The sequence below is a fragment of the Triturus cristatus genome, chromosome 3_1 (genome assembly GCF_964204655.1).
Source record: "Triturus cristatus chromosome 3_1, aTriCri1.1, whole genome shotgun sequence".
In the NCBI taxonomy this organism is placed as follows: domain Eukaryota; kingdom Metazoa; phylum Chordata; class Amphibia; order Caudata; family Salamandridae; genus Triturus; species Triturus cristatus.
Window position 1 is genome coordinate 943548573 of NC_140583.1, and position 23068 is coordinate 943571640.

Consider the following 23068-nt stretch of genomic DNA (forward strand, 5'->3'; position numbering starts at 1 on the left):
AGCCACATAAGCATTTAAATAAATGTATTGCGGTACTGTTCACCAGAAGCACCTATCTCGCCATACCTCATAACATCATTTCATACAGCAGAGCTCCAACTGCACCAATTGCTCTGCAATCATTCTTATGAGATCAGGACAAACAGGGTCAGAACACTGGGACAAAAAGCTCTGCTCTGCCTATGATTACTGACTTTATTGAGACAGTAGGTGTTGGTAGGGTAGATTCTAAACCCACCACCCCTCAGTCAGTCCAGGGGATACAATGGATTGCTGCAAAGCTGCAGAAAACCGAACACTTGAATTAGCAAATAGCGGTAATGGTGCTAACAGTGTGAAACGACGCACAACCCGTGACCTCAGTATCAAGCCCTGTGTTGAGCCCAGTGACAACTTTATCAGCATGAAAGGCCTAACACGCACAGAACTAGAAGATGGACATTTACATTTTTTAGAAAGCCATTCTCCAGTCACATCAGCAGCCATTCTGTCCCTACCAGAAACAATTAGATCAAATCACACAGCCACCAATTACGCACATAACCACATTGTGCCATTAATAACCATGGAAGATAAATCTGCCACACCCCTGACAGAAGAAGGGGGTCCACTAAGGGGTTTTCAAGCAGCATACCTTAACATAATTCAACACCATGCCCTGGTCGGTGGCGACAGGCCACAAAGTGAAAAATCATGTCTACGCTTCATTGTTGTGGCCAGAAATTAGGCGCCAGCCTAGAGTACAACCACTGACATGGAGGCAGCAAGTATCAAACACAAGGAACTACTGGATCACTCTGAGACAGCAACACCCTTGAATGCCACAGCAAGCAATTGCATCTTTGTCTTCCACCCCCTGTGCCTAGAATGTGATGACAGAACATACAAATCTTCACCCAATATAGATATTACTGAGGGGTGCTGGGTCACCCTGTTGGATATATTACAAGTGACACTCATGGCATTGTACTTCCAAAAATTAGAGATACAGGTGGATTTATTAAGTCCTCTGGCCATTTTTACACCTGGAATAGAAACAAAATTGGAAAAACTAAACCAACTCGTAATGTGAGCCTATGTAGTAACAGAGGAAAAGCTTGCTACTTGCCCTTGCTGACCAATAATGGACAAGCTGAGCTCTGTACCTGAAATGCTAAATAAGATGATAGCTGATTCCAAATAAAACTGGTCCAATAGGGTCATCAGGAAAATCACCTGTCCAAAATATTAACAGCCTTACTCACTGCTCCCAGGCAGGGAACCGTGAGCCTGCAAAGTCCCATTCCTTGGCTGAAAAACCATTCATGGGAAAGAGATGTAAGCTAACTGTAGTGTCTGATATATATATTAATGTAGTTTGGCATACACATAAATACGTTGTTTATTGTTAGTGGTCTCTCGTTCATTTCCACCATGTTGGTGGGCTTGTAAAACTTAGTTCTCACCGTGGAATGCTCCTGGTGAAGAGGGCAGTTGGGGAAGGAAATGACTGTCATATTTCATTGTTGTGGCGCTGATAGAGAGAATAAACCTGCATACATCATTCCTGTGCCTGGCGATTCCTACATGGGAAATTGGTGATGAGGATGGTGATATCCATCTGAAATTACAATTTACGCAACTGGCAAGGTCCGGGACACATTCTCACTATGTGGCAGCGCTTTCAAGAGGACCGCTCTGTGGATTCTTCTACTTATCTAATATCCGAAGGCCAAATGAGGAACCATAGGTAACATTGCTTCACCCATGTGTGTGATAACCTCCCCTTCACTTCAGTTTCCCCACCTGCAGCTACCAACTACATGTGTGGAATGTCCTGCTGAATTATGCTGTTCTTGTTGTGGGAGTGCCTTGTTGCTGTCAGCCAGCAGCATGTAACCCCTCCTGTCAGCTGTTATTTATTTATTCATTTTCTTTATTCGGGGATTACAACCATCAAAGTATACACCCAACAAAAGAACTGCATCAAATTAAAAAAATTATAATACACAAAACATACATTAAGATACTGCATAACATTTCCTAGTCCCCTGATTGTATTGTAAGCGGGCATTAATACAGAACAGATGATGCTATATGGACCTTTCTGCAGCACTGCTATTAGATATTATAATCATATCCCAAGACAAATGTCTAAGACAATGTGAAGTAGATAATAATAACATAATGGACTAATACAGTTAAAAAAAACAAATCAGAGATAAAAAAACATGTATTAGATGCAGTGTTAACAGTGATGCTTGATTACAGCCCTCCTTAGGGGTGCTACCAGGGGATAAAATGCCCAATGCTTCAAAGTCAGTACAACTAACAATACCAGCAATAAACACTCACCAGACAGTAAGTTATGCCCTTGAAGGAATCGCTTCAAGGACTAAAGTGATCTGTGCTTCGATATCAGTGCAAAATGAGAGCAGAGTTAAATATGCATAGATGGTATACAGCCGGAGCACCATAAGGTCCTTGAATTGAGAACTACTTACAGAAGGATAAAATAAAATAATTGTTCATAATTTGATGTATAAAAGAAGAGACGACCATCGATCATTTCACATCACTCTTTGAAATTGCTCCTTGTTTGTGCCAAACTGCCTCTGAAAATTTGCTAACAGCTAAAACAATTTTGAAAGATGTGTTGGTCTTTAAGATCCTAAGAGCTACCTGATAACGAGAGATCCCCAGTTCACGACAGATGGGAATGATCCACTCACGGTGAGAGATAGAATTCTCTGGGCAGAAAAAGAGTAAATTTGATTCATTCTCATCGCCCTGGTTACACATGGGACAAACTATGGTTACCTGTTTTTTACTCCATTTATGGGTGAATGCTCTTAAAGGGAGCGTCCCCAGTCAAAAATGTAAAAACAGGTTCTTAGGAAAAGAGGACGGTATAAAACCTAGATATTCCTCAAAAAAGGGTAAGGGCCCGATTCACAGAACTAACTTAAGACAAAATCCTAAACTTACTACCATTTTGGTATTCACAGAAGGCACTTACTCATTTTGGTATTCACAGAAGGCACTTACTCATTTCGGTATTCACAGAAGTTAGGAGTCTTAACTTTAGGACTCCTAAATGCCTTCTGTGAATACCAAAAGTCTTAATATTAGGATTTTTTCTCAGTTTAGTAGTAGTAAAGTTAGGAGTCCTAACTTTAGGACTCCTAAACTGAGAAAAATCCTAATTTTAAGACTTTCGGTATTCACAGAAGGCATTTAGGAGTCCTAAAGTTAGGACTCCTAACTTCTGTGAATACCAAAATGAGTAAGTGCCTTCTGTGAGGATCCCACTGAACTTCTTTTCATGAGTTCTTCATTGATGTATGCCCAATAAGTAGCTTTCAGTATGTTTTTATCCATTTTATTTAATTTAGATGGGTTGGCCCAAAATCTGAGTAGTCCTAGCTTCCCCATCCAGGTGAACACGTGTTTAAACCTGGGGAATGATCTAGCACCTGGTAGCTTAGGAACTTTAACAAGTCAGTCCCTGTAATCAGCAAGCTCAAAAGTGCTCCAGAGGCGGACCCAGTAGATTAATATTTTTAGTACGGTCACATCAGTTACTCTTTTTAACCCCAGTTCAAGATGCAGTGGAATAAGGGGTGATTTGGATGGAAGGCCCAGTAGTCTCCTGGCGAAGTTATTTTCCGCCAATGCCAGGGGCTGGGCATCCACATCACCCCATATTTCAGACCCATAGAGTGAAGCCCCTTGTGCTGTAGCCCGTTATATCTCCAGGACTGGGGATACTCCATGTGACACCATTCTCTTTTGCGTCCTCATAATGGCATTTAACCTATGCTAGATTTGACCTGCTTTTAGTTATCTGGTCCTTCCACTTCAAATTTTCCATGAATTGTATCCCTAGGTAGGCAACGTTATCTACCCTTTCAAGTGTATTGTTCTCCACCGGGATGGCTGTTTTTCCTTTCTTGACCCCTTTGCCCAGTACCATACATTTGGTCTTGTTAACATTTAGTTCAAGGCCCCTGACCTTGCAAAAGTCTAAGAATTTGTTAACCAGGGTCTGCACACCCATGGGTGTCTTTGAGATGAGAAGGGAGTCATCAAGAAATATTAAAATCGGCACCTTCCTATTGTTCAACGTTGGTAAGTCATTTACAGAGTTTTCTAAAACTTCGATGACATCATTTAGATACAGGGAGAAGAGCGTTGGTGCCTGAATGCAGTCTTGGCGAACTCCACGTTCAATCGGGATACGTTCCGTTAGTTCACCATTCGGACCCCAGTGGGCCTGTGCAAAGTTGTTCTCATGCAGTTTACTTAGGAGATGTACAAGGTTACTGAGAACTCCTATAGTAAGTAGGACTTGCCATAACTTAACACATGTGATGAGATCAAAAGCAGCTCTAAGATGTATGAAGGCTACGCAGAGCTTTTCTTGTTTTAAAAGGGTAATTTTCCAGTATAACAACGAAAATCTAAAATTTTGATCAATTGTGCTAACCTTTGCCCAAAAGCCAGCTTGGTAAGGTGACATTATTTTATTGGCCTCCATCCAGTCATTCAATTTATTCAAAATGTGTCTGCTAAGAATTTCAGGGCATTGTCTATCAGGCTTATAGGCCTGTAGTTAGCTGGGTTGCTAGCATCTCCCTTTTTAAATATAGTAATGATTTCAGGCCCCTTCCAAGATTCAGGTACTTCTCCCCTTTCTGAGATAGCATTAGCTAGCAGATTAAAATAAGTTGACCAGATTTGTGGCTCAGTCTTATAGAGGTCACCCAGAATTTTGCCCAAGCCTGGTGCCTTGGCCAATGTAAGTGAGTTTATTGCACTAGCAGTCTCTTCAGAACTGAAGGAAACTGGGGTAGTATATGCCTCTTGCATTGTAAGATTTAATCAGGCGGAACCAGCTTTACTTTTGGCTCTGCCAAAATCATTATTCTCTTTTGCGGAATAAAGAGTGGAAAAGTGAGCCATCCATTCTGCAGGGGAAATATTAAAACAGGGGGCTTCACACTTCCGTGTTTGTTAGTCACTACTAGTTTCCAAAAGCTTATACTGGCCTTGATTTTGCTAGTGGCAAGCAAATCCTGCCAATAGGTATCCTCCCAGTCTCGTTTGGCCTGTCGCTGTTGAGCTTTATAAGTGCTTCTGGCTATACAAATTTTAGATCTATCCCCTCCATAATTGCCAGCCTCAGCGAGCTCTTTGATATTTTACATATTGAGATAAACCATACATTTTCTTTGGAGTGCGTAATGTTAGTGACAATCACCTCTTTATAGAAGATCTTTTGCAACTCACTACACAGCTGGTTATGCACAATTAAAATAGGAATACCGGCTGCTTCTAACCCTTCATATTGTTATAGGGAGGCAACAAACTGCATGTATAGCTCTGAATATAGTTTATGGTTTGCCAGGACTTTAGACCATTTAACAGAGCGGCGGTTGTTGGTTACAACTGGGGCGGGAACAACCATAAGCAAAATGTTACTCCCTTGCTCCAAGGGCTCGCCATGGAAAGTCACACCAAGAGTTGTGGTCACTATCAGACCTTACATTAACTTCCATATCAGCCAACAGAGGCCACGGGCTCACATCATTCAATACATAGTCAATTACACTAGTGCTTGTTCCACTTTTAAATGTTGGTGCTCAATTAGGATTGGAGATGGTGCAACCATTTAAAGCTCTAAGGGCCATATTATCAAGGAACGGCGATTACGTTATCGCCGCTTTAGCGGCAGGAAACTGCTGCTAAAGCGGCGATAATGGACTTGATAATATGCCCTTGTGAATTCCCATAGAAGCCCAGGTTCTAGTGTGATCCTGGGATTCTATGGGAATTCACAAGGGCATATTATCAAGCCCATTATCGCCGCTTTAGCGGCAGTTTCCTGCCGCTAAAGCGGCGATAATGTTATCGCTGTTCCTTGATATTATGGCCCTTAGTCCTCTGCTGGCTATCAAAGGGGCAACTTGTAATGCACTAGAAGAGAGATGTTTCCTTGATGGTACTGCTCAGGGCAGGAATGCCCCAATACTCATTCTCCTCTACGGTATTCTTTTTTAAAAAGGTGCAGGGCTCAAAGGTGGTGTTAAAATATCCCGCCACTATTACTTTTGTGTCAGGGTGTAAAGTATCCAGTGTGATATCTAGCACTGCTATGATAGGTGATTTAAAATTTGGCTTAACCATTTTAACATACATGGTAAATAAGGCCAAAGAAAGACCTGAGGGTTAGGTAACTATGGTCACCATTCAGTCTGGACATTCAATTGCCAAAAACGTTAGGGTGCTAAAATGACCATTCTTAACCAAGGTTAAAAGCCCTCCTCTTGCTCTACCATAGTGTTCCGCAGATTTAGCTTCCACACTGTGGGAGGTGAACCCATCTATATACAATTTCTCTATAGTCCATGTTTCTTGGAACATGCACAGATCATATTTCGTAATAAAAATTAATCAGGATCACATATTTTTGCATTTAAACCAGATAAATTCAAAGATAAAAGATTTAGGGGCATATTCTCATGGACCTATTGCCGAGTTAAAGGCACTTTATCGCAGCCAAAGTCGCGATAAATTTATTGCCCCATTCACAAGCTGGTGCAAACAGCCGATATCACTAGTTTTCCGGCGATAGCATCTTCAAAAAACATCGTCACAGATGACCCTGCAACTATCACTAATGAGATGCAGAGTAGGCGTTCCAGAGCAAAAAGCTGCGACAACACCAAACCTCATTATTCTCAACGACCAGCCAGATCGGCGATAAGATCACAAAACATGCAATAAGGCACGTTAGCAGCAGGAATTTAACACCTGCTCTGACCTGGTGCAAAGTCGGATGACAACCGGCACCAGACAATGAAGCCCAGGCCACAGCCACACCTGAAGACCAACAGATGTCATGGAGCCACTGATCATGCAGCACGGAGCCCCAACAGGGCCACAACACACACCACCACCATCCCAGGACCTCCACCCTCCCCCACACCTCCCACCCCCGGACCATCACAGAGGCAGCGCAGACCAAGACAGCGGACCTGAAGAAAATGCACCAACCTCACAGACCCAACACCAGAGAATGTCATTGACCACTACAGGCTCAAAAGGACAACCATCCTAAGCATCCTGAACACCATTGCCCACTGGCTGACGGTACCAACACAGCGGACAACCAACATCCCTCTGCAGACAAAGCTGCTGACTGTGCTGCACGTGTTGGCCTCTGGGACCTTCCAACCAACAACCACCAGAGTCGGAGGAGTCTCACAGCCAGCCCTATCAAAGTTCATCACAACTGTCTCGGATGCCATCATCAGCTTGGTACCCCAGTATATATACTCCCCCCACACTGCGCAGGAACAGCTTGAGACCAAGCAAGGCATCTACGCCATAGCTGGCTTCCCGCAAGTGTGAGAGGGCAATTGACTGCACACACGTCCTACTTGTGCCCCCTGGTGACACTGCACACAATTACCTCAACAGAAAGCACACACATTCCATCAATGTGCAGGCGACAATGGACCACCTGGGAATTGCCACCAACGTCGTTGCCAACTACCCAGGCAGTGTGCATGATTCCTACTTCTAACGACAGTCCATCATCAACCAGTGCTAACAGGATAGCCCCATGGAAATGCACTGCGTTTGGCAAGTACCAAATGAACACACCACACCCCCCAACTCCACAATCATGCAACTCACAACTCTGGGAATGCACACATCACAGACTCACATTCAACATGCCAAACAACATGCCCACCCACCAGACACAACAGCATAACTTAGTTTGGCAACCTGGGCCAACCATGTACATGAGCCATCAACTGCATGACACCTCAGCCACACAATAGCAGAATGTGGGGAGAGGTGGGAACCAGGCATGTGCAACGGAGGCAAGTGACCCATGAAAGAGAAGGTACACAATGCCAAGTCTGGCGGAGATGTGCTGAACAGACTGCAGTATGCAGACCACAGACATATCCATGTCCACATGCACTGCTGGTGTATGGAGTGTAGTGGACAGTGGACGCAACCATATCAACCCAGACAGTGGGGAAGATCGCGGAAATGTACTTGTGATGTCCACCCTGTAAGCATGTGTGGAGTGGGCTGGCCCGGCATATGCCAGGCACGCATAGGGGTGTGAATAAAAAGCACATAGCTCTGAGCGTGGTTCTCTCACGGAATGCCCAACGTGTCTGCCAGGGCGGCGCCTCCCACCCTGCCATGAGGCCAACGCCGCCGCCATGAGCGGTGTGGCTTGCGATCCTCTCTGCCTGATGAACCCCGGGCCGCTGGTCCCCGAACCCGTCATGACACCCATGCACAGCTAGGCCTCACTGCTCACCTGCCAACACTGGCGTGTGTCAAAGAGGGTCCACCATGTGTCGGCGCTAGTTTCAAGCCCAAGGGCCGTGACCTTGGCAGCCTCCTCAGACCATCACGGCCTCCGAGGCACAGGCCCGCTTTACTCCTCTCTCGTTGAGGTACTCTACCCCTGCCTCCGGCCTACACTACGGTCAAGTAGGTCACACATTTCGAACTGAGTCTTGATTATGCAATGGCAGAGTACACACTTCATGGCTGATTTTATGTCACTACTCCCTTCTATGTGGTGCAACCAAGTCTGTGCATTGCATCCCAACCACACGTGTCTGTGGGCCCTTGATAACCACGCCTTCGGCCTACACTGCGGTCCAGCAGGCCGCAGACAAATCCAATCCAGTCCGTTCCAGGCAGGACACCGCACTGTCGCTGGCTAAACACCCTCTCAGCTCTGTTGCTTCTACCTCCATCAACCCCAAGTCATCCCCACATGCCATTTTAACGTCGTGTGTCAGAGTTCCAGGAGGAGCTTGCCGAACATCGGTTGGCCCATGCTGACCGCTGCCTTTGGCCTACACAGCGGTCAAATAGGTCACACAGTTGGAACTGAGTCTTGATCTGTGTATGGCAGAGTTCATATCATTGTACACAAGGAGAGGGGTAAGAGGAAGACGTGGTGCAGTCTGAAGGAAAAAGGATCCTCGTCATGGGAGTGATCAAACATTGCCAACAATTGCTCTGGTGTCACTAACTTTGTGCATCGCGAGCCAACGACATGTGGCTGTGTGCCCCTGCTGACCGCTGCTTCGGGCCTACACTGCGGTCGAGTAGGTAACACATTGGGAACTCAGTCTTGATTTATTTATGGCAGACTTTATCTCATTGTACTGGCCTCATCGCAGACTGCATCCGCATTCAGTTCCAGTGCCACTAAGTCTGTTCCCCGTCATCCATGGACACTCTCTGGTTGAACGTTGGTGGTGACTGAGTCTATGGACTGGAGATTGTCTTCATCATCATGTTGGTGATACTGACTTTGTGACAAAAACGAGGCTGTAGCATTCCACTCCTCCATTTGCCGCATCCGGCCAGCTTCTGCCCTCTGCATCATGCCCTGGAGGACACCTTCCACTGTCCCCAGCAAACCTCGGCCACATTCACCTTGGACGTCGATGAGGACCCGCTCAGCTCGGGTGGGCCTATCTCACTGCACCGCAAGGCATCGCGCCATGGCGGTGTGCCTGTGCCGGCCGCGGTGCATCCGGGGCCACTAACTCTGTGTAGCTCAAGTCATGGACCCTTTCTAAATGAATATTGGATGGCCTCTGTGTCGATGGCCTGGGGCACATCAAGGCCATGTGTCTGTGGCCCTGCGCTGTCCGCTGCCTCCGGCCTCAACTGCGGTCCAGCTGGGCTCACACATTAAATCGAGTCCTGACCTGCCCGGACGTCGCATCACCGCAAGGATGCACACGCCACCATCGCCAGGACCAAGTCCAAACAACAGGAGCAAGTGTCGGAGGTGTCTTACTGCCAGACTATCAGAGTTGCTCACACCTGGTATGGGTGCCATCATCAGCTTGATACCCTGCTCAGCTCTTCAGGTGCCACTGACTCAGTGCACCACACCTCGTGGACCATTGTGTTTGCATATTGGGTGAACACTGTACTTTCTCCGGCTGCCACCATGATGCTTCACAGTTGTTTCTGTTATGCTTGTGTTTTCTGTTTCCGCTTCCATTGTGATCACTGTTCAAGTTGTTACCAGCACCAACGACTCCATGAGGGCTGGCTTACACTCACCCCACACACATCCAGCACAGGCGTAACTGTACATGTGACCCTGGCAATAAAAGGTGTCGGGCACACGTGCCCGTAGTCAGTTCAACAAACTATCTGAGTGTGTCCGTGTGCTCATGATGTATGCATTAGGGCACCGGGCCATTGTGCCGTGTACAGCAGACGCAGTCATGTCACCCCAGCCAGCAGGTGAGACCTTGCACATGTGGCGTTGTCTTCCCCCACTCAATACGTGAGAGGAGTGAACTGGGCCGGCGTACGCCAGTCCAGTGTGGGGGTGTGGATGATTTTTCTGTGGCTCGGGGTGTGGTTCAGTGCTGTAAATGTGCAAAGGCATGTGTCTCTGTCGCAGTGTGTTTCTCCGTCGGGGAATGTAGGTGGTCCCTGACACCCATGTATGTGATCTAGTCCAGCTTCCATGAGGTAGAACCCCACCCGCACCTGTTCAGCCACCCAGTTCAGGCAGTCTGACACCTGGCCTTGGAATGCAATGTGTGTTTCGGTGGGCTGCTGGGAGCCAGCCGTGGTGTTGTGTGCGTCCAGCTGTGTGGTCCGTGCAGGGTCTGGGGTATCCTCAATGCAGCTGGGCTGCCCTGCTCCTGGAGGTCGATTGCCTAAGATGTCCATGTACAGTTGTGGGGCGTCGGTGTCAGAAGTGTGGAGGTCCTCTTGAGCATCACTGTTGAGTTGTCTGGTCTGCTCTACTGGAGGAGTTGTTTGTCCCTCTGCAATGTGAAGGGGAGAGGCTTGTTGACATTGAGTTGGCATGTATTTTGACACATTGTTCAAGTTTACATACAGACTGCATGGCAATGTACATTGTGACTGTTTGGGAGGAGCGGACAATTTGATGCAGGACAGTGGACATTTGGACTACATGACGTAGGTGAGGTTGTACACGTACATTTTCATCTCACAGTTTCCTGCTATTTAAGATGTGATTGACCCTTTTCTATGCACAGGCAGACCCAGTTGTGTCCTCTGTTCTGCGGTGTAAGTATTGCACTGTGTACTACATTGTCGTCCATGTGAATGTGCTGTTATTGCTATGTGTGTGTGCTGCATTGTGGGAGAGTCACCCCTGCAGCTGTGATTTTACTTCCCCTTATCCCCTGGAGGCGGTGTGCCTTTGACTTTTGTTCTTTTAAGGTGCTGTGATGTTGGTGAATTGGGTCATTTGTGCTCTTGGAAGGTTTTTTCACTCTTGTGCATTGTTTGCCTGCATATGTGTTTTCGATGACATGTGTTGTAGGTGCACGTGGATGTGTCAGAGTGTGACCTGCTCCTTTCCGGATGTGGTCCAGACTCAGCAACCTCAGTGTCGTGGCATACTCAATGTCATGGTGTTTGTACTCGAGCCATGCTGCTCATCAAGTAGTGTCACTTGCATTGTCGATGTGGCTCACAAATACGTATCTTTGCTGTGTTTCGCATGGGTGCATGTGTGTGTTGTTGAATTGGTGATGTGTGGGGGGACCCCTCTGGGCACATGGTGGATGGGGGCCTAGTTGTTGTTTGTATGTGTGGTGCAGTGTGCCATGGGGATCAGGGACATGACCCAGGGTCATTGTGGGTGTGCGGTGTGCTACACGTAGTTGTGCATGTGTGCCATTTTGCCCGTCCCCCCAGTCCCTGTTCGTTACTCACCCTGTTGATGTTGTGTCAGGTCATGTTGAGCTGCGTCCGGACTCCCGACTCCTTGCACCGTCTCCACACTAATGTCTGTGGCCGCCATTTGCTCCAGCTCCTCCTGTGGCGCAGGACTTCCACCTTCATTCGCCGTAGCTGCCTCCAACTGCATTCACGATGGGATGCCATTTTTCCGTCTGTGTTGCCAATGACACGGCGGAGGTGACGGACAGTTGTCGTTAGTGTTCTGCCACCTCTGTGACGACGATCCGGTTGTCATGCGGACTGTACCCCATCTTCCTCTTCTACTTGGCCTTTCCCGAGGTTCCTTGCTGATGGTCTGTGGGGGCTTGTGGGGTTTGCGTTGACCTGGACACTCGGTCCAGGTGCATCCATGTTGCTACGCAGTTTATCTTGTTTTTGGTGTGTTTTTCTTGTTCTGCTTTCATAATGCATTTTCCCGCATGACGCGTGGGAATTGCAGACCTGTCGCTGGTTTTTGTATCGCTATTGGCCTCATGCCAGCTTTTTTTGTATTTTTGCGGCGTCGCGTTGACTTTATTGCGGAAATTTGATGCGTTATCGTGGGCCTATTGCATGGTACTGCAGGCTTGAGAATACCACGTTACCACGGTGTTATTTTCCCACGATAGACTGCAATGTGAAAAGTTGCGTTAAGCTGATTTTGTGATGATTATCACACGTTCTTGAGAATATCTCCCTTAGTCAGCTGTTGTTAACAACTTTGACTAGCGTATGAGATGCGTGCTTCATCCTTCAATCGTTAAGGAGAAACTATATTTCAATGTACTAATTCTTCACCAGTATTAATTAATTAATAAGAAAAAAAAAGATAAATAATATAATGAAATAAAAGAGGTGAAGACGTTGTCCTTTCATAACTTACTTTGGGGTTACTGCTTCTACTTAATGGTTCTTTTATGTACATTAGTATTAACACTAAAGGATAAATAGTAGTATACTCAAATATCGATGGCAGGAGTGATGAAAGCCATTTCAATGCCGGCAAATTTTTGGGATGTAACTGGAGTGCCCAGAGAATGGTGGGAACTGTGGATAAGAGGTTTTGAAATGCATTTGGTGGCTATTGATGGGCTAGAATGTAGTGCAGAGTGCCAAACTGCATTGTTATACAACAGCCTGAGAACGGAGGGGAGGCTTATTTTTGATAATGTAAGACTAGCTTTAAAACCAGAAGGAGAAGAATCCCGAGATACATACATAGAAGCGAAGAAGAGAATATGTGACTACTGTGATACCACTAGAAGCATCATAATGGAGAGTCATAATATCTGTTACAGAATCAGTGGAGTCCTATGCAGCTACATTACGCATGCTTGCATCATCCTGTACCTTTCCCAGACCTGATAGCATGATCCGGGGTCAATTAGCTATGCAAACTACATGTACCATGGCACAGGAGAACTGATTATGTTATAAAAATTCTACATTGGATAGAGTGATACGCACAATCAAGAGCTATGAGCAATCAGCAAGAGGGATCACAATGTTACGCAGATCTGATGTGCTGTCTAGTGAAATCAATTTGGTATGCACACCCATAGGAGACAAGGATGATATTCTCTGAGCAAAAAGTAAAGTGGACACACCCAAGTAGACCCGCAAGGAAAGTATCAGAGCTGAGTGTTACTGATGTGGTTCTACCAACTATGTTGTGGATTCATATAGTAATTGACCTGCCCTTGGCACAGAGTGTAGAAAATGTGGAAGAAAGGATAATTTTGCCTAAGTGTGTCAGGTAGGGTCACCCTTAAAGAAAGTGCTGACTGTACGATAAGAGAATGATGAATTAGATGATTTGGATGACCATCTAGAAGACTTGATATTGAGGGTGAATCTAATTAAAGAATTCGATCACCAAGATCTACCACGTTGCATGGTTCAAATAGATGGTCACACATTGAAATGTTGGTGGATACTGGGTCACGTATAATAATCATACCAAAAAAGGAATATGACTGAATACAAAATAAGTCGCCTTTACAACCTAGTAGAATTCTGCCAGGAGCATATGGAGGAGATAAAATTAAACTTGAAGGAGTATTTGAAACTAGCATTGACTTCCAAGGCACATTTATTAAAACAAAAATATATGTTGTGAATCAAACAATGAATATACATGGTTGGTGTGAACATAAACAATTGCGTATGATGATAAATCCTGTAAGACACCCCATGTGTTTATATTAACAGAAGTACATCCCTGAAGAAGTGTTTGAGTCAGTCTTCAGTGAGTATATAGGATCTTTGAAGCGTTTTCAGCACATGATTTATCTTAAGGATAATGCTTTTCCCATAAAGCAAAAAAGTATGCAACATACCCCTGTCTTTCAGGGAAGAAGTGAAAGGCATTCTAGATAAATGCAAGAAGAAAGGGATACTTGAGCCTGTGGATGCATCATATTGGTTGTCTCCAATTGTTGTTGCCAAGAAGAAGGCTAGTGAAATTATGTTGTGCATTGATTTAAGACAACTGAATCTAAAATAGTGGTGGAGACGTAACCTTTACCAAACATTAATGAATTATTGTCGACCCTTGACGATGCTAAAGTATTCTCCACATTAAACTTCACAATGCATACCACCAGGTATTGTTACATCCAGGTTCTTGTAACTCACTTCATTCATAACGCCAATGAGGTCATTTGGATTCTGATAAATGCCTTTTGGGCTGTGCTCTGCATTCGCTGTGTTCCAGAAGATAATGAATAATCTGTTTGATGGTATGTTAGGAGCAAGGCCATTAGATGACAATTTGATCCGTTCAGAGGATTATGTGGGCCACTTGGAAATTCGAAAGAATTCTAAAGGATGTGCTCACATGTAAACAAATGAGTAGTCTAATATGTTGTAAAGATAAGTATGAGTTGTTTTTTTAGAATGAGGTGAGTTATTTGGCCCACACCATAAGTGCTGAGGGTTTCAAGTCAATACATGGGGGTCTAATAGGATGGTGGGTGGAAAAGCTCCCCGACCGCCAAGGTAGCAGGAAAAGACTGCCCGCAAGGACCGCGGTATTACCGCCGGTCCAATTAGAATGCTCCGCAGTCGTAATCCGACCACGGCAGTCGGATTCTGGCGATTAACATTGTAGCGGTTGCTGCTGCCAGCTGCACCGCAGCGGTGAGAAAAGGAGCTTGTCATGCGTGCCACTGCACTGCGTGGCAGGCACTGCACAGTGGCTGCCACCTGGTACAGGGACATGTAGGGGGGTACCCCCCAGTGCACCCACACACACCCCCAACATATTGGGTGCCTGCAATGGTCCCCCAGAGACATTCTTCGCATGCCTTTCCATGGCAGTTCCACCGCCGCGGAAAGACTGGCTACCGCCGGCATCATAATCATGCCGGCGGAGCCTCACCCTGCTCTGGCATCATTGTGGCAGTCCAGTTCCGCCCGCTAGGCATGCGTGCAGACTGGTACCGGTGGAAAAGTGGGGGGCGGAGATTCTCACCGCCACGGTCATCACCGCCATGCTAATGGGACCGGCAGTTATCAGGGTTGCGATCGCGGGTGGATGTCCGCTGCCGGTCTGGCGGTTGCCACCGACGGCCCGGGGACAGCCATCCACCCGCTATCCTAAAAGACCCCATAGTCTTGTTGCATCAATTGTCAATTCTCTAAAGCCTACAAACAAGGATGAGTTAAGATCATTCTTACGTCTATTTTTTTTTCTAACCATATTTTTTACTGGCTTTTAAATAATATCAGCATACATGCTCATTCAGAGGCTTGTATCTAGCACCCAGGGTACATGACATGCCATTTACATTCTCTGGCACATTTTCTTCAACCATTCCCTTTGAAACAAAACTAACCCCCCCTTCCCCCTTTGAGTTGAGTTTAGGTAAACAGGTGAGTTAGTCTACATGCTACCGGGTTCTTGTGCGTCAGTGCTATACCTTCTGATGTCGTTAGGCTGAATGTCCCTCCTGTCTATCCTCTCGTTCTGGCTCTGCCACCATCAGAGTGCTCGCTCCATTATTGTTGTCCTGCTCTTTTGTCACCAACTCACACTCTAGGCTTTCCCAGGCTCTAGCCCTCTCTATTTTGCTTATTCCCTGGCTGGCCTCTCTGAGTAACAATCTGCCTTCTGCTCCTGCCTACCTCTCCAGCTCTTTTTTCCATGTGGTAATCAGCAGCCCTCCCAGCGCTCTCCAATTCCTGGCTATCTCCCTCTTGGTCAAGACATAGGCAAGAACCTGAAACTTTTCTGTTACTTTATTTTTGACCGTATGGGGGAACCTCCCTAAGAAGGATGTGCTTTGGGGCCTGTGGAAGCTCTTTGTCAATAAGGTTGCCTACCACCTGCCGTATCTGCCCCCAAAAGGCTTGCAATATGGGGCGATTCTAAAACAAATGGAGTATGTGAACCTCTCTTTGCCCGCATTTTGGGCAAGCTGCTGTTTCCGCACCAAAATGTCTCCTAATGCGGGCCAGCGTTAGATACTCGCAATGTAGCACATAATAGTTAATTAATTGAAATTGTGCATTTCTAGACGCTTTCGGGGTGCGTTCTAGGATTTTATCCCACTCTCCCTCTGGTATCTGTTTACCCAAGTGTTCTTCTCACTGTAATCGCAAGCGCTCTAACGGCTTTTGCATATCCCCCGTATTGCCTTATAGAGGCAGGACACCGTCTTAATTCTTCCTGTTGACAGTGCAACATACCAGCATCCCACCAGTGCTCGCGGTTCCACACCCCCAGCTTTCCAGTGTGTTCTAATCCTCCGCGTGAGGGCACTATGCGTCAGGAAGTGACCCCCGGGCAAGTCGTAAGCAGTTTGCAAGTCTTCAAATAAAAATAGCGTGGAATCTTGGTACAGGTCCCCCATCTCTCTTAGTCCTGCTTCAACCCAGTCCTCCAGCCCTGACAAGTGCTCACCCTGTGGAAGATAGCATTGCATTGTAATAGGTATGTCAGTGGAATAGGGAGTCGCAGCACCCACTTTCCTCAAGCATCTAACCCAGCAGCCCACCAACACCCCAGTTTCAGTTGTGTCTTTGGACGTATCCTGATGCACTCGCAGCAGGATTTTTGCCAGAGTCGTAGTGTCTGGTGCAGTTGGGCATTGTTTCCTTTCCGGTTTACGATCCTCTGCCAACCTTTGGATCAGCCAGTAAATTTGTGCAGCTAAGTAGTAACTCTCGAAATCAGGCACTGGCAACCCACCCTCCACTGTGGGGCGTCGCAGTGAGGCCAACGCCTCTCTTCTTCTTCCTGCACCCCAAAGGAATTACGTGACCATTGAGTCAAGCTCTTTGAACATCATTCGCGGGATCCACACCGGGAGAGTCCCGAAGTAGTATAGTAGGCGCGGCAACGTTACCATTTTCAGGACTGCTACCCTTCCAGCTACTGACAGCGGCAGCGTTCCCTAAAAGTCCATAGCTATTTTCGCTGACCTTATCGCCTTACCCACATTGCCTTCCATGAATTCCGTCGCTCGGTGATATATTTTAACTCCACTGTACTGTAGCCAATCATGGGACACTTCAGGCTACTCCCACTGTCTATGAGATTGTCCGTTCCGGCAGGCACTCTGCAGTCTAGCGCATTCTTCCACTCAAGGTAGGCCCATCCATCTCTGTGTTGGCTTCCCGCTGTTTTCCCACCGTCCCGTCCAGTGCAGCCACGTGCACAATACGGGTCTGGGTTCACCACTCTCTAGGCCTGCCTGGGGACTCTGGATCTTGCCACTCCCTGGCCCAATGTGCCACTCCTACTCTGCTTCAGTGTGACACAGATGCCTCCTCCTCTGGTTGGTGATTCCGCATTCTCCCAGGGCGCTTCCCTGCGCTATGCATGCTGGGGGGAATCTCCCTGTCGCTCTGCGAGGTAGGTCCGGTGGTGGGAGCTCCAGGGCCCACTTTCCAAACTCAGCAGCAATTCAGGCCTTGGCAGGCTCCTTCCTTCAGACTTCCTCTCTCCCTAGGGGGTCCCCAGGGCCTCCCAGCTTGCAGGGTGTGTAGGCCTTTTCCTCGCTGGCCCCTGGTCTGGCGCCCCAGTCACTTTTTCCGCAGCTCCACAATGGTGGGTCCTGCTGTGGGCGCTCGTGTAGGACCACTTGCCCGGGCTCATAGCATCAGTCTCTGTCTCCGCTGGCCACTGTCTCCGCTGGCCGCCCTAATGCCACTATGAACAGGTTCTAAGCCTTATTGTAAACTTCGCTCTCCACAGAGCCGTAATAGCAGTCCCCCAGGGGCCCTCAAGTGTCTCTGCCTCTCCTATGCCTGCCTCATGCAGTTGCCAGGCTCGTCATGCGGGGCCTCACGGGGTCCCGATCCTCTCGCTGCCTCACTTCTCCGAAAGTACTGCAAGGGGCCTCTGGGCCCTGCACTCAGAACTTGTGCAGGGGAGCAAGGGGAAGGTATTCCAGGCCTTTCTCCACCTCCAACTGGTGCGCGCAGGCGATCCAGCACTTGCTCCAGCTTTCGCAGTGCCTAATGCGCGGCACCACTTTGCTACCGCTTGCTCAGCTGCATTTGCGCCGCTCAGTTCCCCAGAGGGCATTCAGGCATCTTGGCTGCTCCGTTGTCTGTCCAATGCAGCCCCCGTGTCTGCCACGGGGAACAACCTTTACAACGCAACTTTTACAACGCACTACCTTTACAACGCATTTTTTACAACGCATAATCCATTACAACGCATGACATTACAACGCATACCATTACAACGCATTTTTAAAAACTACCTTTACAACGCATTCCATTACAACGCATACTACCATTACAACGCATACCATTACAACGCATAATATTACACTACACTATCCAACACTTACTCTACTGTTGCACCCCCTGGAGTTAGAATAGTAATTTTTACCCCTATACTATCCAACACTTACCCTACTGATGCACCCTCTGGAGTTAGAATAGTAATTTTTACCCCTATACTATCCAACAGTTACCCTACTGATGCACCCCCTGGAGTTAGAATAGTAATTTTTACCCCTATACTATCCAACACTTACCCTACTGATGCACCCCCTGGAGTTAGAATAGTAATTTTTACCCCTATACTATCCAACACTTACCCTACTGATGCACCCCCTGGAGTTAGAATAGTAATTTTTACCCCTATACTATCCAACACTTACCCTACTGATGCACCCCCTGGAGTTAGAATAGTAATTTTTACCCCTATACTATCCAACACTTACCCTACTGATGCACCCCCTGGAGTTAGAATAGTAATTTTTACCCCTATACTATCCAACACTTACCCTACTGATGCACCCCCTGGAGTTAGAATAGTAATTTTTACCCCTATACTATCCAACACTTACCCTACTGATGCACCCCCTGGAGTTAGAATAGTAATTCTTACCCCTATACTATCCAACACTTACCCTACTGATGCACCCCCTGGAGTTAGAATAGTAATTTTTACCCCTATACTATCCAACACTTACCCTACTGTTGCACCCCCTGGAGTTAGAATAGTAATTTTTACCCCTACAATATCCAACACTTACCCTACTGTTGCACCCCCTGGAGTTAGAATAGTAATTTTTACCCCTATACTATCCAACACTTACCCTACTGATGCACCCCCTGGAGTTAGAATAGTAATTTTTACCCCTATACTATCCAACACTTACCCTACTGTTGCACCCCCTGGAGTTATAATAGTAATTTTTACCCCTATACTATCTAATACTTACCTTAAATGTAATTTAATATAATGCATTGTAATGGTATGCGTTGTAAAGGTAGTATGCGTTGTAATGGCAATGCGTTGTAAAGGTATTTTTTAAAAATGCGTTTTAGTGTCATGCGTTGTAATGTCATGCGTTGTAATGGATTATGCGTTGTAAAAAATGCGTTGTAAGTGCATGCGTTGTAAAAGTGTGCGTTGTAACGTCATACATCCGTCTGCCACATGAGGCTCCGGAGGCCCAGACTCCCCGGCCCCCCTCCTCACAAAGCTTACTCCGAAGCGCCTCTGGGCCCGACACTCAGTCCTGCACAGGGGGCTAGGGGGAGGGACTCCAGGCCCGAGCTGGGCCGCGCCGACAGACCGGACTTGGTTCTAGCATCCACTGTACTCCATGGGTGCCACCATTTTACCGTTGCTCTCAGCCTCACTCCCTGCGTACAGCTCCTCTGCTCTCAGCCCCAGAGGGTTTCCTGGCTGATCACTTAGCTCGGCGCAGGAGGCGAGGGGAGGGGTACTCCCGGCCCCCTCCAATGCTGTTAAATGTACTCAGAGGGCCGATGCTCGTCCCGGTCCCCTCACCATACGCCGGGCACCGCCATCTCGTCTGAGCACTCGGCCTCACTCTCAGCTCTCAATTTTCTTGTTTATGGGCTGCTGGGCAGGCTAACCTCGCCTCTGGGGCACCTCTCACTCTTCTCACAGCTGCGGAGGTGTGCTGTGGGGCTTCTTCTCCCATTTAGAGCTTCAGGATGGCAGTCAAAGGTGGCCGGCCGACGGGAGCTCACAAGCTTTGCTGCTCACTCCATCGGCACCAGTCCACCGATCATTCATACATCTATGCAAATTGTATGTGAAGTTTATTCAGAACTACTCAAACAAAATTGAACCAACATGACAGTTAACTAAAAAGGATGTTGATTTTGAAGGGAATCATGAGTTTGAAAAGTGTATGCAGAAATTGAAGGAAATAATTAAGAAGGCCCACTTTGAAGTCGTTTGATGAATCTCTTGGCTCAGTAGTAACTGTAGATGCAAGTCAAGTTCGACTTGGAGCAGCTTTGAGCCAACAAAAATACAGGAAAGTAAATTGATTGCCTTTGCATCACGGAAACTGTAGGAGCCCGAGACAAGATACTCTGTAATTTAGAGAGAGTTACTGGCTTGTATGTGGGCGGTGGCAAAATTCAAAAGTCTGTCGTGGAGCAAACATAAGCTTATTGAGTTAATGCAGTACGGATAAAGTGCCTCCACAAAATACCAAGTTGACATGCAAATTGCGTGAATATGTTTTCGATGTTGAATATCTTCCGGGAAAGTCAACATTATTGCTGACTACTTGTCTCGTTTGCTCTGTGTTGACAATGATGAACATGACATGACTGAAACGAGTGATGATCTGGCCACTGCTTATTTGTCTGACGAGTTGAATGAAATGTATGCAGTCAGTAAACATCAGTGGCTTGAAGGTATGCATATGATGCTGAATATCACATTGTGTCTGATAATGTTATTAAGGATGGCCCAAAAGAAAACATGTTGGAGGATTACTTGAGACCCTATTGGAAAGTTAACAATGAATTGACACAAACTTCTCAGATTGGCTCATAAAGGTCATATGGGTATGACTCGAGCAAAAATAAGATTAAGATCTGAGTACTGTGGCCCTGTATGGACCCTGATGTTGAGAGATTGGCACAGAATTATTATATTTGTCAAGATGCTGATAAAACTATGTGCAGGGGGATATATCCCTTAACCTGATGGACCATGGCACAAACTTTAGATCGATTTTATTAGCCCAATGTACAAATTGCCTAATGATATGAAATTTGTTATTGTATGTATAGACTACTACAGTGAATGGATTGATTTTGAATTCTTGGGCAATCTTACCACAAGCAATGTTATTAAAAATGCCTAAGACTTTCTTTGCCAGAGAGGATATACCTAACTGTATTGTCAGTGACAATGGGTCTTAATTCTTGTCAATAGAAATTGAAGCAGTTTTACAAGCTTCAGGAGTTGATCACTGCAAGTCATCTTATATCATCCCCAAGTAAATCGCCAAGTGGAGCAAGTGAACCGTATCATTAAGGAACTGTTCAGTTGCCTTTAAGAAATATGATACCTGTGAGTGATGCTTTGCAAGATTGGTTGTGGCATACCATGCCCCTCCTCACAGTGTTACAGGTCTCACTTCATTCGAGTTGTTAAGGGGAAGAGTGTCTGTAACTAAGCTGAGTACACATAGTGTAGTGAAACCTAAAAATAATTGCAGTGGAAATGTTCAGATTAAGAAAAATAAGGTAAGAAGTGGTAGCTGATAAAACAATCAAAACTGAGAGAAATTGCGAAAGGAGAAGGGCAGAAACTCAGACTAAAATAAATGTTGGTGATAATATAAGAATAAGACATCCGAGAACTAGTGAAGGTGTAACTAAATTTGTAAAGGCCCATAGGGTTATCAGACATCAGGGTCGGCCATTTGACTGGAGAATGAAGGGTGGTGGAACATATCCCATGCCACTCATGTGTCTTCTATTGTTGCAGAAAATACAGTGAAAGAGCTAGTGGTGATCAGGGAGCGCTTGAGTGCTGCCAAGTTTGTCTGACACGCATGCATGTTACTAGAGATATGTTAATGTAATCGCACCCTCACCAGTAATCCAAAATTCTAATGCAGATAGTTATAGAGTAATGGTGGCTACCGTGTAGCCCAAAAAGAACCCGTCCCGAGACACAGCAGTCAACCAGTTCACAAATTCAACTCACAACAGTAATTCAAGGAAGAATCTTGATTTAAACCAAACCCTCACAGCTCAAGTAACTCCCCCAGTGGCGAATTTAGTAAATGACTTTATTCAATCCAACATTTCACTTGCAAGACCTGCACACCCAAGGCCCACTCTCTCTTTACCCGTCTCCCAAAAAGAGCTATTTGTTCCTCAGTATCAGTCAGAAGGGAGACATGGCATTTGGATTGAGGCTGTCTAGCAAAGCTTTTAAAATCCTTCCATAATCTGAACCCCTTGGAGTCCGTAGCATCACCTCGATAGAGTTTTCAAAAACCGAGACCTGACCAACACCCAGAACCAACTTTAGCCACATTTTCCTCTCATGAAAGGGCCATGGCCACCAAGGGATACATTAAGGCAACGTGGCATAAAGATCACTAGTTATCACAAACATGCCTGCCCTACAATGTTAATAATGTTGTCACAGTGGTTCAGGGCCAATAAGTATGCAAGGTTTGCTTCTAAAACAGAACAAGAGTCCAACACTAGCTAGTGACCAATGAGTGAGTCACGGTCACTGAGAAACAATTCTCACCATCAAATGGTAAAACACAGCATGAGGTCAAGCGTAAGCTAGGCAATGTGGAATAATCTAACACTAATAGCGACACAAGTTATTTGAGAGAAAAAAAGCAGGAGACTCCGTACTCAATCCTAAAAAAAATCTTTAGGGAAGGAATCAGTACAATAAAGATTTGCAAACAGCAAGCTGCAAGGTTCAAAATACAAAATAGCTATATCTTGACTTATTTAGAACCCTTTGAGGTGATAGCCCTGATTGATGACTCTTCCAGGCCTTTTGGAATGCCACACCTCTGCAGCCAGAGTC